The sequence below is a fragment of the Colletes latitarsis genome, chromosome 6 (assembly GCF_051014445.1).
Source record: "Colletes latitarsis isolate SP2378_abdomen chromosome 6, iyColLati1, whole genome shotgun sequence".
In the NCBI taxonomy this organism is placed as follows: domain Eukaryota; kingdom Metazoa; phylum Arthropoda; class Insecta; order Hymenoptera; family Colletidae; genus Colletes; species Colletes latitarsis.
In genome coordinates this window covers 4,262,882-4,279,353 of record NC_135139.1, presented here as the reverse complement: position 1 = coordinate 4,279,353, position 16,472 = coordinate 4,262,882, and the positions used below count along the sequence as shown (strand labels likewise).

At 33.0% G+C, this 16,472-nt stretch overlaps 1 protein-coding gene across 1 annotated transcript in view; it reads right to left on the bottom strand.

Moving 5' to 3' along the window:
• Sema2a (Semaphorin 2a) overlaps positions 1-16,472 on the bottom strand; it is a 1,678,677-nt gene that overhangs the window by 1,637,877 nt on the left and 24,328 nt on the right. The window lies entirely within an intron of this gene.

The window sequence follows — 16,472 nt, the reverse complement described above, 5'->3', positions numbered from 1 at the left end:
AACTTCTTATTTGGTCTCTCCAAGGAGTCATTGCGCGAGGTCAAGTTTCACAGCAACGAAGAAATGAACAAAAATATCAAAAATTGAGACAAGATTGTTGGCTGTTAATTACAAAAAATTAATATAGCGATAAGGCAAGTATATAATAGTAGCAAGGGATTGTGTTGAAAAAAAAGTAAATTGTAGGATTCATTGATTACATCATATTAAAACAACAAGCGGTTGTCTTTTTATTTATTGAACGACCCTCGTATAACTGTTATATTAATATTAGTATTAATTTCTTTTATTTTTAAGAAGTTCGGTTAGTTTTGCGACAAACCCTGTATATCACTTGCCACTGTACGGCGTTTTTCTTGTTTTTAATTGTTGAGAGTTCGTGCAATGTGTTGCACGTCGAGAGCTCTTCTTGCACGTCTGCTGATATGCAAGGCGTTGGGTTGTGTAGTGGACTGTATTTCTGTGGCGTGGACCCTCTCTCGTTCGTACGACGTCGCGTGATGGTGTTCGACGTTTTGGTCTGATTTGTACGCTAAATGTCGCGCCTTATATCCTAATGCAAGAAGTCAGCCGCATCCAATCAGAACCTTTTTCGTTCAGGATTGGTGCGCTGGTACTTCTTGTATTTTGTGTTCGCGAGGGTGGACTGCGCGTCCCAGGTATAGGGAAAAACCCTGGCTCAACGGTCAGGACCAGGTCGCGTGGTCGCTGGAGCGGACCCTTTATGACGGTTATTTAGTTTACATTGACACTAAAACCATTTAGCGTCAATGTAAAGGCCGAATTGTTGTTGTATGCGGAACGGCATGTTTCGCGACGCAACAGTAATCATATAGGTATAAAAGATATATCTTAGTCTTCCTATTATTAGCCCTTTCCTGATAACGTAGAGTATTTCAGTACTCCACAATGACATTTATTATATGCATAATTAATATTGCGCTTTATTATTTTGTGTAACCGACTACATAAAATAAAAGCAATTATACAAGGAAGTCGCTGATTTTTATTTTGTGGCGTTGAAATGTCCTAAGATACTAGTTTTATGAACGTACAATACGAGGATTAATAGTAATCTAAATAAAGCAGTGTCCAATTTCGAATGTACATCGAGCGAGTACATAAGATTAATCATTTTGTAATTAGAAAGACGTGATGAAACGTTCTCTTTTCATTTCTTTTACTTTGGCCAAAAGATGATTAATTCTACATTTAAAATTTTCGATTAATTTACACTAGAAATTTTTAAAAATTCTGGTATATGTCACACGCATTATCTTTTTGGTTATACTCCTAACCAGGCGTATAGGTATCACAGGTTTTGTTATATTCTAAAATCTGTTTAGGATCAAAAAATTGTTGATCAAAACATGGTTTTATTGAATTAATAAAATTATACAATGTTTGCCATGAAATCCAACAATTTATATTTTTTTTACCAAACCGATCTCATTCATCAGAAAAGAAGCAAAGAAAAAAATTGATATTTAAATTTTTTATTTAGTTTAAAGTAGAATACATCGAAAGTTAATACAAATAATACAAAAATACAAAAAAGTTATAAATAAGTGTTACATGTAATGATGATAAAATAGGCTGAAAATTTCAGTATTATGTAGGAAGTAGATAAGTATAAACGAAACGTGCAAAAATATTTGCACAACTAATTGTACAACCACTAATTGAAATATTATAAGAAATATTCACTTGTATAATGAATGTATGAACATTTTATTGGGTAATTATAAATAATTATTCTCGAAAACTAAAGTAAATACTTCCTCAAGTGTAAATTAATTATTTACATGCAAAGTGTAACGAACTCGCTTTTTTTTTACTTTGCTTACAGAAATTATGCATATAGCTCCCCCTTCCTCCAATCCCATACTCCACTATAACAATCCATTTCCAAAGCATGAATTTTCAGAGTTTTCGAGATTACACGATACAAATTTCTTTTAATCATGGGCCATATTTTATCCGTCTCAATGATTAAAGTAATTTCTACATTGGAAAATAGAATTATCGCAAAATTTCCAACAACTTTGAAACTCTGAGAGATACGATACCTTATTCATAATAAGTTATCATAAGCTTGATCTGATCGATCGACCGGTTCTAATAGCAGAATCTTGTTCAAAGAACCAGAAACCGTATTATTAATCATGGGAAACTTCTCCAGAGAGAGTCGGATACACATGGGGTTGAATGTTGAGATACCATCGAACAGCTTTAATCATACGCGCCATCACACAAAGGATTTCATGCAGGGCCCTTTGATCATGAACACTGAGCCCTTAAATCATCATGGGAATAGATAGCAGGGAAGAACCGTGTAACTCTTGTTACGACTCGTGTCTGTGTAGCTACAAGCCATCGATAAAACCAAATTAATATCATCAAAGAAGTTAGTAGCATGTAGATGCCAATCGACCTTGACCGATACAAAATGAGTCAAGATCGCTACGAATCATTTTGGATTTGTGACGTAAAATTCGTATCACTTCAAACAGTAGTCTAATTCAAACAATTTTAAGTGTCTTGACAAGTCTTGAAAAGTTTGAGAACATTGGTAAATATCATTGATATAAGATATGAAAGAAAATTTGAAAATTATTATAAATTTTTTTAGACTTTTGCAGATATTTAAGATATCTATTTTATGTAGAAAATTATCAATATTAAACACTTTCATTTGAATAATTTATTTGTTCATTTATAAATTTTAGAAATTGTTCATAAAATCATTAATTTTATGAATTTTATAAAAATTCTCTTCTTAATTTCTTATCAAAAAATAAATGAGTTTGTAGAATCATAAAAGTTTAATATATTTTTACTAAGTACGGAAAGGATATACTGGTGGGTAAACCTAGAAAGATATAGGGAAAACTTTAAAAAATGTATCTGAAACTTGTGCGAACCTGGCCCCCAAATATGCATGAAAATTAATCAGGATGAACTTATAAAACATTCAGGAAAGGAAATGCAATGGAATAGAAACGTAGAAAAAGTGGAAGCTATAAGAACTAAATTGTATAATAATATTTCATGTGATTCACTCTAAACCTGGGAGCAATAACAGCCAAAGATGCAAATAGATATAGTTCATTTTTATGGAACACTTACTTGATAACATCTGCTTTAAACCAATATCATATAAAACGCGGAGAAGTATGAAATATATTTTGTACACCTATGGAAATCAAAGAGTACTTACTAATTTCATTACTATTCTTTAAAACTATGTTATACATATATTGTAATTGTGATTAAGTGATTTCAAACAGTATTTATGCCTTATATGAAATAATTATATATGTATACTTTTTTTTTATTAAAATAAATTAACTCTATACTATTTGACGACAAAATACATTGATTTATGAGTCATCAAAGAATTCATGCAAAAGAATCACAGTTTTAGAATTTTAAATTCTGAATTTTACAATTTCCGAAAAATATGATAAAAGATTGTCACATAAACACTATATTTTTTAATGTGAAAAAGATGATTCCAGTGTTTTATATATTAATTTGAGTATCAAAACTTTTATTAGAGTAAAATTAACTACTTTAGATGAAAAAATGTTACCAGAAAAATACACTTTAAGATGTATTTTAAAACTTAAAGCTTCAATTTTCAAATGCTGTGAAATAATATTCCACTTAATGTTTTCTTGATAAATGAAAACATTTTTGTATTAATTTCTGATATTGAGAAATTATATTTCGGAGCCTTCATTTTAATATTGCTATTTTATAATGAAACTACAATCTTTTATCGCAGAGTTCAAGCGAATTATAGTTGACTATACATTTCGGCCATTTTAGTACAAAATTTGGTTTTTACCACTGGCGTTAGCATTTCCTAAAATGTACCATGATATCTCTGGTTTTTTCTTCTTTAAAATCTGTTTATATTTTACAAATAACTCTTAAAAGAATAAAATTTACATAGTCGGCGAATATTTTATTCAATAAAATGTTTAGTCTCCCCTAGCAAAGTCAAAAATATAATTTTTTTTCTGCATTTCGGACTAATCGAACCACTGAGCATTTGTTAAACTTTAAACTTTCATCTTACTTTAAGTGTAAGAATAAGTATTATGGCTGGACCTTCGGGAATACTAACAGTGGATAGAAAGTGTATAATACTTTTTTATGAAATGCTTTTTATCTCTCGCAAAGCCCTTTTCTCCATGTTAGATAGATATGAGTGATTTAATGCTATTTCTTTTCCATCCGTTCAGTTGATTTCTTTATTTTCTTAGTACGAGGTGAAGAAAGGTTATTCGAGGAATACAGATTACTTTCATTAACTCCCCAAGTTGAGATTCGTAAATCTCAATCTATTAGATAATAATTCTTGTTTCACCAAGGGACTAGCTATTTTATTCCATTTTTCGTTAATTTAAGAAAAATCACAAGATAAAGTGATGGAACTGCGTGAAATAAAATACTCAAGCAAGTAAGATTAGAAGATAATACTTTCTAATATAGGTAGATTTTTGTTTAAAAAACAGAATATTTGTTTTTTGATCTTTATCTATTGTTTTAAACGTGTTATTTATTTTTCACATTAGTTCATTTCTTGCGACTATAATCAAACATTCTCGACTCTGAGGTTTCGTTCGATGGATTTGATCAAAGATACTCGGTTCATATTCTGCGGAGTTGTTAGAAACTTTCCTATTTCGTCTTGGAACTCTTCAGAACTGAAGACGTAGGGAATGGTTACCTCAATGAGGAAGAAATAATGATGATGGACGTTCTACGTGCAGCACATTATTGACTTTTTGCTCGGGCTGCTTCGTAAATACCTTTTCTTTACCATTTCAAGATCAAAGTATATCTTTCATTTTTAAGTGATAAATTGCGTTGAAAATCTCTCATGCGTTGAAAACTTTCTTAAATACATAAAGAAATAGTTTCTTTTTCATTCAAGTTAAACAGATGGGCACAATAGTATTCTTTTAATTCCTAGCAAAGCTGAACCGTATGGCGGATGGAAGTTTAGGGTTTTCAAGTCGCAACAAAATTTAATTCTACATTTGATCTCCTCTTAATCATTATTTCAAAATTAAGTGTAAGTTAATGGTGATAATTATTTAGAAAAATAAATATCGATTAAGAAGAGCCTAGTTTCATGAATTATTATTCCATTCCATATTTAAACTAAGGTTGCGAGAATAGAAGCATAGTTTTTCGTTCAATCTTCGTATTTCTTGCACAGATTTTCCTCTTGACATTCTTTTTTATTTTTGAATTTCGGCTTTGTTTATTTCTCGACCAAAAGAAACCAATTTATGTATCTCGTGATCCGCAAAGCGATGTCTGGCTTTGCGCTCAACGGATATCCGAGCAAGCGTCCCTCTATTTTCTGACACTGTTATCGGTAGTCGGTGCGCACGTGGTCCGTCTCACGAAGACGAACGTGCCAACTCTTTCCTCCGCATTTGACAATCCTGCATCACAGAGGAGCAGGATCCACCCAATAGCGAGAAAGACGTTGCGTGTTAAATTCTTTCCTCTTTGCTGTCTGCCTTTCTTTTCGCGCTCGTTTCTGCTCCGTCCGGATTACGGGTTTTCGTGACAGAGGTCTACGTGACGGACCCGATACTCGTTCATTCGACGCTGCCACCCTTCCTGTTTCCTTCGTAGCTCTTTCCTTATATCGCAGAAAATACTGCCGGAAACGCTGGAGGAAGAATGGGTTTGGTCAAGATCGTTCTTTTAACTCGGACGAGTACGTGTTGCGCCTTCGGTGAACCGACAGCCACGGTAATTGAAACCGCGTAATACGAAAGTTGCTGAATTACTTAGAGACTATGCTTTAGTAGCTTTCATTGATCGTAAACTTTATAGTGTTGATCGGTTTAACCTCGATATTGTATTTTAACGCAAGGTTGACGATACTAATAAAATTTATAAATTCTTGTGAAAACCGTTGAGTCGTGTCTTTCGTTTTATTATTTGCAAATCTTTTGTTAATGACACACTAGCATCTTAATTTGTTGGATTAAACTATATTTTCTATACAAAATGAGCTCTTTATACTTAGAAGAAGATTCTCTTTATTCTTTATCCATTTCCTTCTACAATATAATCATAATCAAATGTATATTTGTTTAACATTTGTATGAGTAGGCGTTTTTTGGAAATAAACTTTATTTGGTAGCATAACAAACTCTTGATTTGCAAAAACATATATATTTTATCCTATCTATATAATAATTATATTATTTTTATTTTATAATGAAATATTGTTGTATTTGTGTTTATCCTTGTATGACCGCACACGTGAAAGAGTTAAATTTTATGTTGTTAAGTTTGCATTTATAAATGCTTTATCAGAGCAAATTTCCTTTAATATATCATCTTGTATCTCTAAATATCGAAGAGCATAATTCAAAATTGAAGCACCTACTTTACGACTAACTTTTTACAATTCTCTATACCATTATTCTCGGACTCATTTTGAGCAGCTATTACATTATCTGTCTTGGCGATCTCCATATTATTCTTCGATAACCATTCTCGTACGTTATGTTCGTCCCCTTTTTCGCATGTTTCCAATGTAATCCTTCACTTTGCGATTTGGTTAAATGAGTTTTAACTGTAAGTTTTTTCATATAAATATCGTAAGATTAATCGTCTTAACTCTTTGGGGCACGGTGGGATTAAAAGTGTCCCACCTTTTTGATGCACCGTAAACATGATGGAACATTTTTAGTCCCACCTCGAAATATTAAAACAGTTACATGCGCAGAGGTTTATATTTCGTTTTATTTACGTAAAGCAGTTGGTAATATCTTCAACAAATGTTTCAAATGTATTCACTTGTGTTAGCAACATTCAACATGCCAATACAGGCTCATCAATTGTTGCAAGCTTAAGGTTTATTGCGACAATTTTTTTTTATGTTTTTTATGTTTTTACATTATGTGATACCTTTATTAATAAAAATATACCAATTTTGTTTAATTTAAAACGCAATAAAATTTCTATGCAACATGGGTCTATTTTATTATCTGAAATCCTGTGCCGCAAAGAGTTAACCTTTTATAACTCAAATTATATTTAGCTTCTATTGAAAATTATACGGACCATTAATAAATTTTAAAAATTGGATGTAAATTAGAAGGTAAATGTTAATAAATCAAATATTCAACTGTACCCACACTAGTTTGAGATATTGTAAACTATTATGCCTATTTACACTACATCAACAAACCATTGGTTAAACTCAGATAGGCTTACTATTAAGCATTTTAAGTTAATAATGGATACGAACAGTAATTCCAATTTTCCTTTTTTAGATACGACTATAAAAAAAAATAATATAGTAATCATAAATACTTATATATTCATTCATTCTGTAATATTCCTAAACGATTTTGATCGATATTTTGTGATCATTTTCATGTCTGTCAAGATAGAATGATCCACATAAAGAAAAACTACTCAATAAAAACCATTTCTTATTTTACAATATCGAAGTTCAAAATAAACAATGCAATTTATAATATCATGAATATTTATAATATTGAACTGTATTTCTACATATTTGTAATAACATTAAAACAAGAGTTGAAGAAACTGTTTAAAAAATAAAAATAAAGAAACGATAAACAAAAATTTTCTCTTAAAATTGTATTTTATGATATAAAAAAATATAAGATATTAATTTCAATTACTTTACATTTGGTATTTAGTAGATTTTTTTTTCTTTTTGATTATTTGTAATAACCAGTCAGGAACTCACTCAATTAAGTTATTTAGAGTTTCATTTGTAACGTCACAGTTCTTGACAAAAACTATATTTAGATACTTTACTGATACTATCCTACCAAATAAATTTGATGAAAGTACGAAATCATATTCCATGAATTACAAATGAAAAAAAAACTGCATGTATGTACATAAAAATGTTTACTACTCAATTATAAATATATCTTAACACGATGAATTGTCTCTTGAAAATATTGAAAAAAGGAAGCGGAATAAATGTTTGAGGTTATAATTATTTATAACATTGTATACAGGATGATCGGCCACCCCTGAGAAAAATTTTAATGGGGGATTCTAGAGGCCAAAATAAAACGAAAATTAAGAATACCAATTTGTTGTTGGAGACTTCGTTAAAAAGTTATTAAGAATTAAATTCAAAAATTTCAAATCGTTCTGGAAAAATTATTTTCGGTTACGGGGGTCAATTACAAGCATTTTTAGTGAATAGACCTACCTTCGAAATCCTACGCACTTTCGAGAAAAAAATTCCTTATCGAAAATCTAATTAGGTGCCTAAATTTTTCGACGATAAAAAAAAATTTCAAATCGTTCTAAAAAAAATTATTTTCGGTTGCGGGGGTCAATTACAATCATTTTTGGTGAATAGACATACCCCCGAAATCCTACCCACTTTCTAGAAAAAAATTCGAGTAGGTGTGAAATTTTTCGACTGAAAAAAAAATTTTAAATCGTTTTGGAAAAATTATTTTCAGTTGCGCGGGCCAGTTACAATCATTTTTTATGAATAGATATAACTCCGAAATCTTGCGCATTTTCGAGAAAAAATTCAGTACGAGCGGAACTTTAAACGTTAATAACTTTTTAACAGAGCCTCCATCAACAAATTGGTATTCTTGATTTTCGTCTTATTTTGGCCTCTAAAATCCCTCATTAAATTGTTTCCCAGGGGTGGCTGAACACCCTGTATACATATAAGCATATGTGTTAGAACGCAGCAAAAGTACTAATCGCGACATCTATCATGTACATATATTAATACGTATTGTCCTAGTGACACCTATATCGTTTAAGGTTTATTGTCTCACTTACTTCCTCGCTGACTTCTGTGCCGGCAGTTATACCGATCACACATGTTAAATATACAGAGTAAGGCACAAAATTAGGCCCAACGATCTTTCACCCCCTTTCGATGCTGTGACAAAAGAATGTTTTCTATCAGTATTTAACCGACAAGTAATTGCAGTTGCTTAAATTTAAGAACAAATTGATTTCCGATAAGAAATTAAGGCCACTGTTATATTTTTAACCTCATAGTATTGTAGGCGACGCCGAGAAGAATTCAATGACCTATTACGCTGTGATCTTCAAATGACATTGAGAGAAAAATTGCGATTGCCACAATCTTTTAAATTATTTGGCTATACATAATACTAACAAGGAGGAGTTCCGAAGCCTGACACTCACTTTTTAATAAAGTTTCTTTGAGTTAATAGTTAATCGTTAATTAGTTGAAAATTTGATATAATTATTTCCGATGATGTTGTTTCTTCGACATATATATTTGTGTCAATCCGAAGTTATTAAACAAACCTTATTAATAAAATTATGTTTTACTTCATCAGAGAATGAAATGTCTCATTAGAAAGTAACATTTATTTCTTAGTAACAACTTACCCCAGAGCGATAACAACTTGCTCCACGATGAGGTAAGAAGTTCAGCTTCGACTAATTACAAAAAAAATGAGTTTCTATGAAAAACTTATCACAATGTATTTTTGAACTAAACACCTTAAAATATAATAAATTTAACAATAAATTAGTCGAGAGTGAAAAAAGTAACTGCATTATTTCCTAGTCATTTTTTATGTTTCCTCAAAATCGGAACTTCTAACCTCGGCCTCCCTTACGTTAAATGTAATATTATATTTTTGACTGACCTTCGAATATATTTTTTTTCTAAAAGTTGAATTTAACTGTTATTTTCAATGTGCAAAGTACATGAATCTGGATGGTACTTTTCGTAAAAACAGTCGAAACATAAAAATTTGAAGCACCATGTACATCTAATAAAAGTTCTATTTTCACAGAAATTACAAAATTTCGTGTTTAACTCGATGGAAAGGCCGCTTCATTTATATTGATAAAATGTGAGCGATTTTCGGATAGTCGCGAGGCATACCAAACATATCTGTAATAAGAATAAGTATATTGAAATTCGGTGTATAATTACAAGTATATTAATATTATATACTATATACAAGTATATTAATGTTATATAATATTATATATGTAAGTATAATTACAAAAAGACCATGTACACATATATTTACCTTATCATACACGTAGTGCCTGAAACTTTTATGTTTTCACTGTTTTTACGAAAAGTACCATCCAGATTCATGTGCTTCGTACATTGAAAATAACAGTTAAATTCAACTTTTGAAAAAAAAATATATTCGAAAGTCAGTCGAAAATATATCACATTTAGCGTATATTAAAAAATGATTGAAAAAGTAAAAAAAGAAAATTTGTTCTAACAGGGTTTGAACCTGCGGTAAATAAGTTTGCACTTGCAGGCAGACACTTCACCAACTACGTTACACTTTTTTTTTTATAATGAACATTTATTGTGCCAAGAAAACAATTATAAATATATATATGTGGCGTCGCCTCCCATGCTCGCCACCAGAGGGCGACCCCTCAGTTCCTATACAGGGTGTCCCGTAAATAGTGTAAGAGCCGGAAATGTGGGGTAGCTGAGACGATTCTGAACAACAATTTCCTTTGCAAAAATGTCGGATGGAGCTTCGTTTTTGAATTATTAACGAAAAACACTGACGAATCACGGCGCGTGCCTGCCGCGCGCTCAGGGCCGTCCGAACTAAGAGAGCCACCGTGTCGGGTAGGTAGCAAGATGTGCATCGGAGATACGTCGAGGAACGAATACAAATAATTAAAAATACTACCACTGCAACTGTTACCTCTGCGGATTGGATAAATCAGTCAGATAAATCGAATTTATTAATTATTTGTATTCGCTGTTTCCAAGAAAGAAGAAATAAAATGTGGGAAGATGCTCTCGGAATTTTTAGGAAATTAATTCTTCGCACCTGAGTGACGCTTCTCGCCAGAGTGTGTTAAAATTAAAATAAGAATTATTTTCAGAAAATTAAAATAAATACGGTAAGAACCATTTGTAATCGTTTGTTATTAAAAACTGTACTGGAAAAGCAGACTGGATTTGTGTGTACCGAAACATTTTTCGCATGCAAGGGGTTAATAGAGAATTAATTGAAATTCGCCTTACCCATTTACTTGCAAGTTGCAATAGGGCCAGTTAGTGCACCCCTGTCGATCATGGAAAGGTCGAAGACCCCAATAAAAATCAGCTGATGGGACGACCCGGTCACTGCACTCGCTTCTTACCCCGAAAACACTTTACAGTACGGTCACTAGCACTTTTCACTTTTACATTTTCGGGGTAAGAAGCGGGTGCAGTGACCGGGCCGTCCCATCAGCTGATTTTTATTGGGGTCTTCGACCTTTCCATGATCGACAGGAGTGCACTAACTGGCCCTATTGCAACTTGCAAGTAAATGGGTAAGGCGAATTTCAATTAATTCTCTATTAACCCCTTGCATGCGAAAAATGTTTCGGTACACACAAATCCAGTCTGCTTTTCCAGTACAGTTTTTAATAACAAACGATTACAAATGGTTCTTACCGTATTTATTTTAATTTTCTGAAAATAATTCTTATTTTAATTTTAACACACTCTGGCGAGAAGCGTCACTCAGGTGCGAAGAATTAATTTCCTAAAAATTCCGAGAGCATCTTCCCACATTTTATTTCTTCTTTCTTGGAAACAGCGAATACAAATAATTAATAAATTCGATTTATCTGACTGATTTATCCAATCCGCAGAGGTAACAGTTGCAGTGGTAGTATTTTTAATTATTTGTATTCGTTCCTCGACGTATCTCCGATGCACATCTTGCTACCTACCCGACACGGTGGCTCTCTTAGTTCGGACGGCCCTGAGCGCGCGGCAGGCACGCGCCGTGATTCGTCAGTGTTTTTCGTTAATAATTCAAAAACGAAGCTCCATCCGACATTTTTGCAAAGGAAATTGTTGTTCAGAATCGTCTCAGCTACCCCACATTTCCGGCTCCTACACTATTTACGGGACACCCTGTATATACACTCCTCGAACGACTTCCCAATATCCTGTCGTCTAAGGCAGGGCCTGCTAGAAAGCCTTACTGATGAGTCCACTAGCAGGCCCGGATGAAACGCGCCCCCTCCTTTCCTTTTCCGTCCTTCCTACAGAATGCACTCGAGCAGCCCCCCCGTCGCAGCGAAGCAGCGCCACATATACAAAGGGGTACAATAAACCTAAACGTACAAACGGCTATCTTATAACTAGAACTACAATTTAGATTAATGGCTCAACATAGAGCTCGCGTAATCTTAACATTAAATAATGTCCGTCGCACTTAATGCTACATACAATATAGTTTTAAGAATAGTTACTGATACTAGGGGCAAGATATAATATTTTGTATAGAAAAATGACACCAAAAAAACTATACAAAGCATAATTAAATCGAGTTACATACAAAGGGAGGTTGTTTAGAATTAAGTAGAAGAAGATGATATACCTAAGATACTGGGATCATTTAAGTTCGCTGCAACCACCAGTACTTGTCAGTGTTGAATCTGTGTTTATCATTTTCGTCAATATTTAAAAGTCTATAATGGTGACGTATATTTGCGCTATCTTGTGGTAAATTTTTGTCGTACAGTATTGTCTTATCGTTTTTGTTTCATTTGGCGTGGTATATTACTGGGATGTTGTCTTTATTCTGTATATAGCCTTCGCTGTCTAGATGGATGAATGATTCTGAGGGAGTGTAGTCTGTCAGTCTTGTTTTGTCGAAGTATACCGGGTTTGGGTATGTAGAGCCAAAGATTAAACTATTTGAGTAGATTTTGCGGGTGTTTGTCCAGTGGTTTCTAATTAGTTTTAAAATGAACATATCTATGCGTTTGATATTAGCGTCTTCGTAGAGTTTGTAGTTACTGTATAGTTTTATGAAGTTAGATTCAGGCGTTCTATATTTGTCTAGGCATGCTCTTAGGCATTTTCGCTCAAAAATGCCTAAAGTTTTTCCATCGTTCCGGCACTGATATTAAACCAAATTGGGCATGCATACGTTAAAATAGGTCTAACTAGAGATTTGTAGCAAAGGATTTTAAGAGACGGGCTGAGATCCTTTAAATAGAAGAGACGTTTGTGAGCGAAAAAAGCTTTTCGAGTTTTGTCTAATTGTATCTGTACGTCGTGGTTGTAGTTTAGCTTAAAATCTAGATGTACGCCTAAATAGGGAACAACGTTTTTGTGTGGAATTTTTCGATTCTGGTCGTTTTTGTCGTGCAGATGAAATTTCGTCTCCTGCTTCCGTACGTCTTGGTTTGCGTCTGAGATTTTAGAAATATACGGTCTGAACAAAATTGTCTCGCATTTATTTATGTTGATTTTCAGTTTCCAAGTGTGAAACTAATCCTGAATTTTGCTAAATATCGTTTGGAGTTCTGTCTGTATTTTAGAGGGTTTGTTGTATTGGTGAACGAAATTCTATTTTTGTAGATAAGTTGCTCTAATAACTATAATGTTAAATATCTCAAAAATTATAAGTTGTCTACGCTCAAACCCGGGTACCATTCGATTCAATAGCTTAATATCTCTACTTGTAAGTATAAATTTTCCTTTTATTTGGTGTATTAAGTTCTAATGTTGAAAAAATGAGCATTCGTAATGTTTACATTCGTTTGTTTACGTCTAAATATGAGGCCTTAGTGTTATGAATCGCCGAATAATTTTAAATATTGTGGCAATCGATTCATGGCAATTTTTCTTTCACTGTCATCTGTAGGTCATAATGTAGCAGGTTGTTGAATTCGTCTCGATGTCGTCTACAATACTGTGAAGTTGAAAATACCTAGTTTCACTTAAAAATATAACAGTGACAATTGCAATTTCTTATCGGTTAAATATTGATTAACTTTGATAGAAAACATTTTTTTGTCAAATTATCGAAAGGGGCTGGAAAATCGTGAGGACTAATTCGTGTCTCACCCTGTATTGGGGCAAGTGTCTAAATACAGTTATATTATAAAACGGTATAGCACGTTTTAATTATCTATACAACAACAATAAACTATAGGTGGACATTTATAATTACCCTCGATATCCGTGGAGATACGCTTTTCATTTCGTCGCTAGTAAACATTACGTCGTGAGCAATTTTCTTCGTATAAATAGGTTGAAGGAGGGTTGAAAGACAATTTTGTTGCAGCGAAACAATTTCTTTGGAGGTCCGAATGGCCCACCAGTGGGGATCAACTGGCCAATGCGTGGAGCAAAGGCAGTTAAGATGTTATCGTATTTCGCTGCGGCTAACTCAAGGGAATATCCTTGCCTTCCGTAACCTTCTCGGTCTGTTTCTCTTCTCGTTTCTCTTGGTCTCACCGAACACACCCCCTCAGCCCCTTCGAGCCGGCTGGTCCGATTCTTATCGATTTTGGCCTTGCTACCTCCAATCGCGATGGAGTTTCGCCTTCCTTTTTGCTCTGATTTCCGTTTCTTTCCATTGGTTTCTGAACCGCATTGAATCTTCCTAATGGATCGCTGTATCATGCATTAATGTCAGATGCATCGGTTTTCCAATTTGATCCAGTTCCTGAAATCTCGACGCGTTCAACCACAATGTTTTATTTTCTGTGGTGGCGAAAAATAGTGCGTCATTCATGCAGTCTCATCATTACGTCGATGTATTGCATTTCAATCTTGAATACAGTGCCCGGTTTTTCTTATCGTTGGTGCCCAAAGCCAGGATATAAAGAAGTAAAGCGAATTACGCGTTTACAGCAGTAGCAATTTCTTATCACATTTGATTTTTATTTCTTGTTGTCGATATGCTCGAAGCGAATATTCGAAAAAGCGTTATTTTTACAACGATTATGAAGAAACTTTTCTATCTCGATGCTCGAACAATTTTATCGTAATCTTCCATAGACTTTACGGATTAATCTTTCAATCGGTGCTATTGTTATGTCCTCCGAGTCTCCTTAATAACCGGAGGGCAAACGTAACTTTTGATGCAACGATCACCACTTTCAGATTCTTTCGGGTTTCTTGAGATCTTCACGGATATAGAGGCGAATGGCTTCCATGGACTGCTATAACTCGAGATTAAAACAATGATTCAAGGGGCTTAGAATCAAGTCGATCGGGAACTACACCCCCGTGAGACTCGCCTTTTTATTTTTTATCAAAGACTTCCCTACATATAATCTCCTAAACGGCTTAACTACCTACAATCCTCATTTCTCGTCTGAGTCGCGATAGATTTTGTTATAGGAGATAAAACCCTTTAATGGAGGAGTCTGATCAAAAGGGATCGTTGACTGTCATTCGGGTTATAAATCCGTGCTCTCAAACGAGAGCCTCGTTTCGCTGCCGAAGAAAATGGATAAAGGCGATTTAATTCTCCAGCCTGATAAGCTTTCTTTATTTTTTCCTGAAAAATGAATGATATCATAATTTTTGGTATAGTCAGTGGAGATACAGATTATTCGTCTAAAAATGTGGAATAAAATTGTCTCTATAAATTGCTTTTCCTATAAGAAGATCTCAGTATAGCGTAAAATTATGAAATATAAATACTTATAATACAGTGAATATCCATTTATATAAACCCCACGTAGGCTAAGCATTTAGCTCGTTAGTAATATTTCAATTTAGCTCGTTAGGAATACTCGTTACTTTGATAAAGCTTAGTAATAAATTCTTTGATTGAAACATTTTTTATTATTTATTAAATATAAAGTATTAATACATTATATGGTGTATGTTTTGTTAATTATAAATACAATTATTCGTTTCTATTTAAAGTCTTTACAAATCTTTCGAACACTGTAGATTAATATTCTTTCCTTCCGGCTGGGATTTCAACCATTTCAAATATTTATTAACTGTATTTAAAGTTTGGAGTGCGTCAATATGATTAGGAACTACTTCATTATTACAGTCTTTGCTATCTGTCAACAACGACGACAACAGGGTATAAATATGTTTTGTTTATATTTTTATTCGTAAATCTGGTATGGACGAAAATTTCGTTCGAATAAATAGAGTTTTACTATACTTATATTTCCAAGAATTTGTATTTATACGTCTTAACACAAAATTTATTGGACTTATTCATTCAAATATTTATTCAAAGGCCTATGTAATGCTTTTCTTTAGTAGTGACTTTTCAGCGTGAGCTATTTTTAAAATAGAAACGGAAATTAGATTATAACTTATATGGACTTATATGCAATTTATTTTCCTTTCTTTCACACGTCAGTTAATCTGGTTTCAATAATCTTTTAATGTCTTCTGTACGAATTATGAATGATATCTAGAAGAGTATGTTTTATGTTTTTTATGTAGGTATTTATAACTTTCATAGGATTATATCGTATAGATATCGTATCAATAGATAATATATACAATATCAATAAATAAAATAATACAGTTTCTGCCGATAATGATTTTGGCAGAGTATTTAGATAAAAAAAATAGATATTCTTGTTCTTATTATCGATTTACCGGAGTTTTCACATTATTTCTATAATCATAACAAAAAGTTTTGCGATAACTAACATCT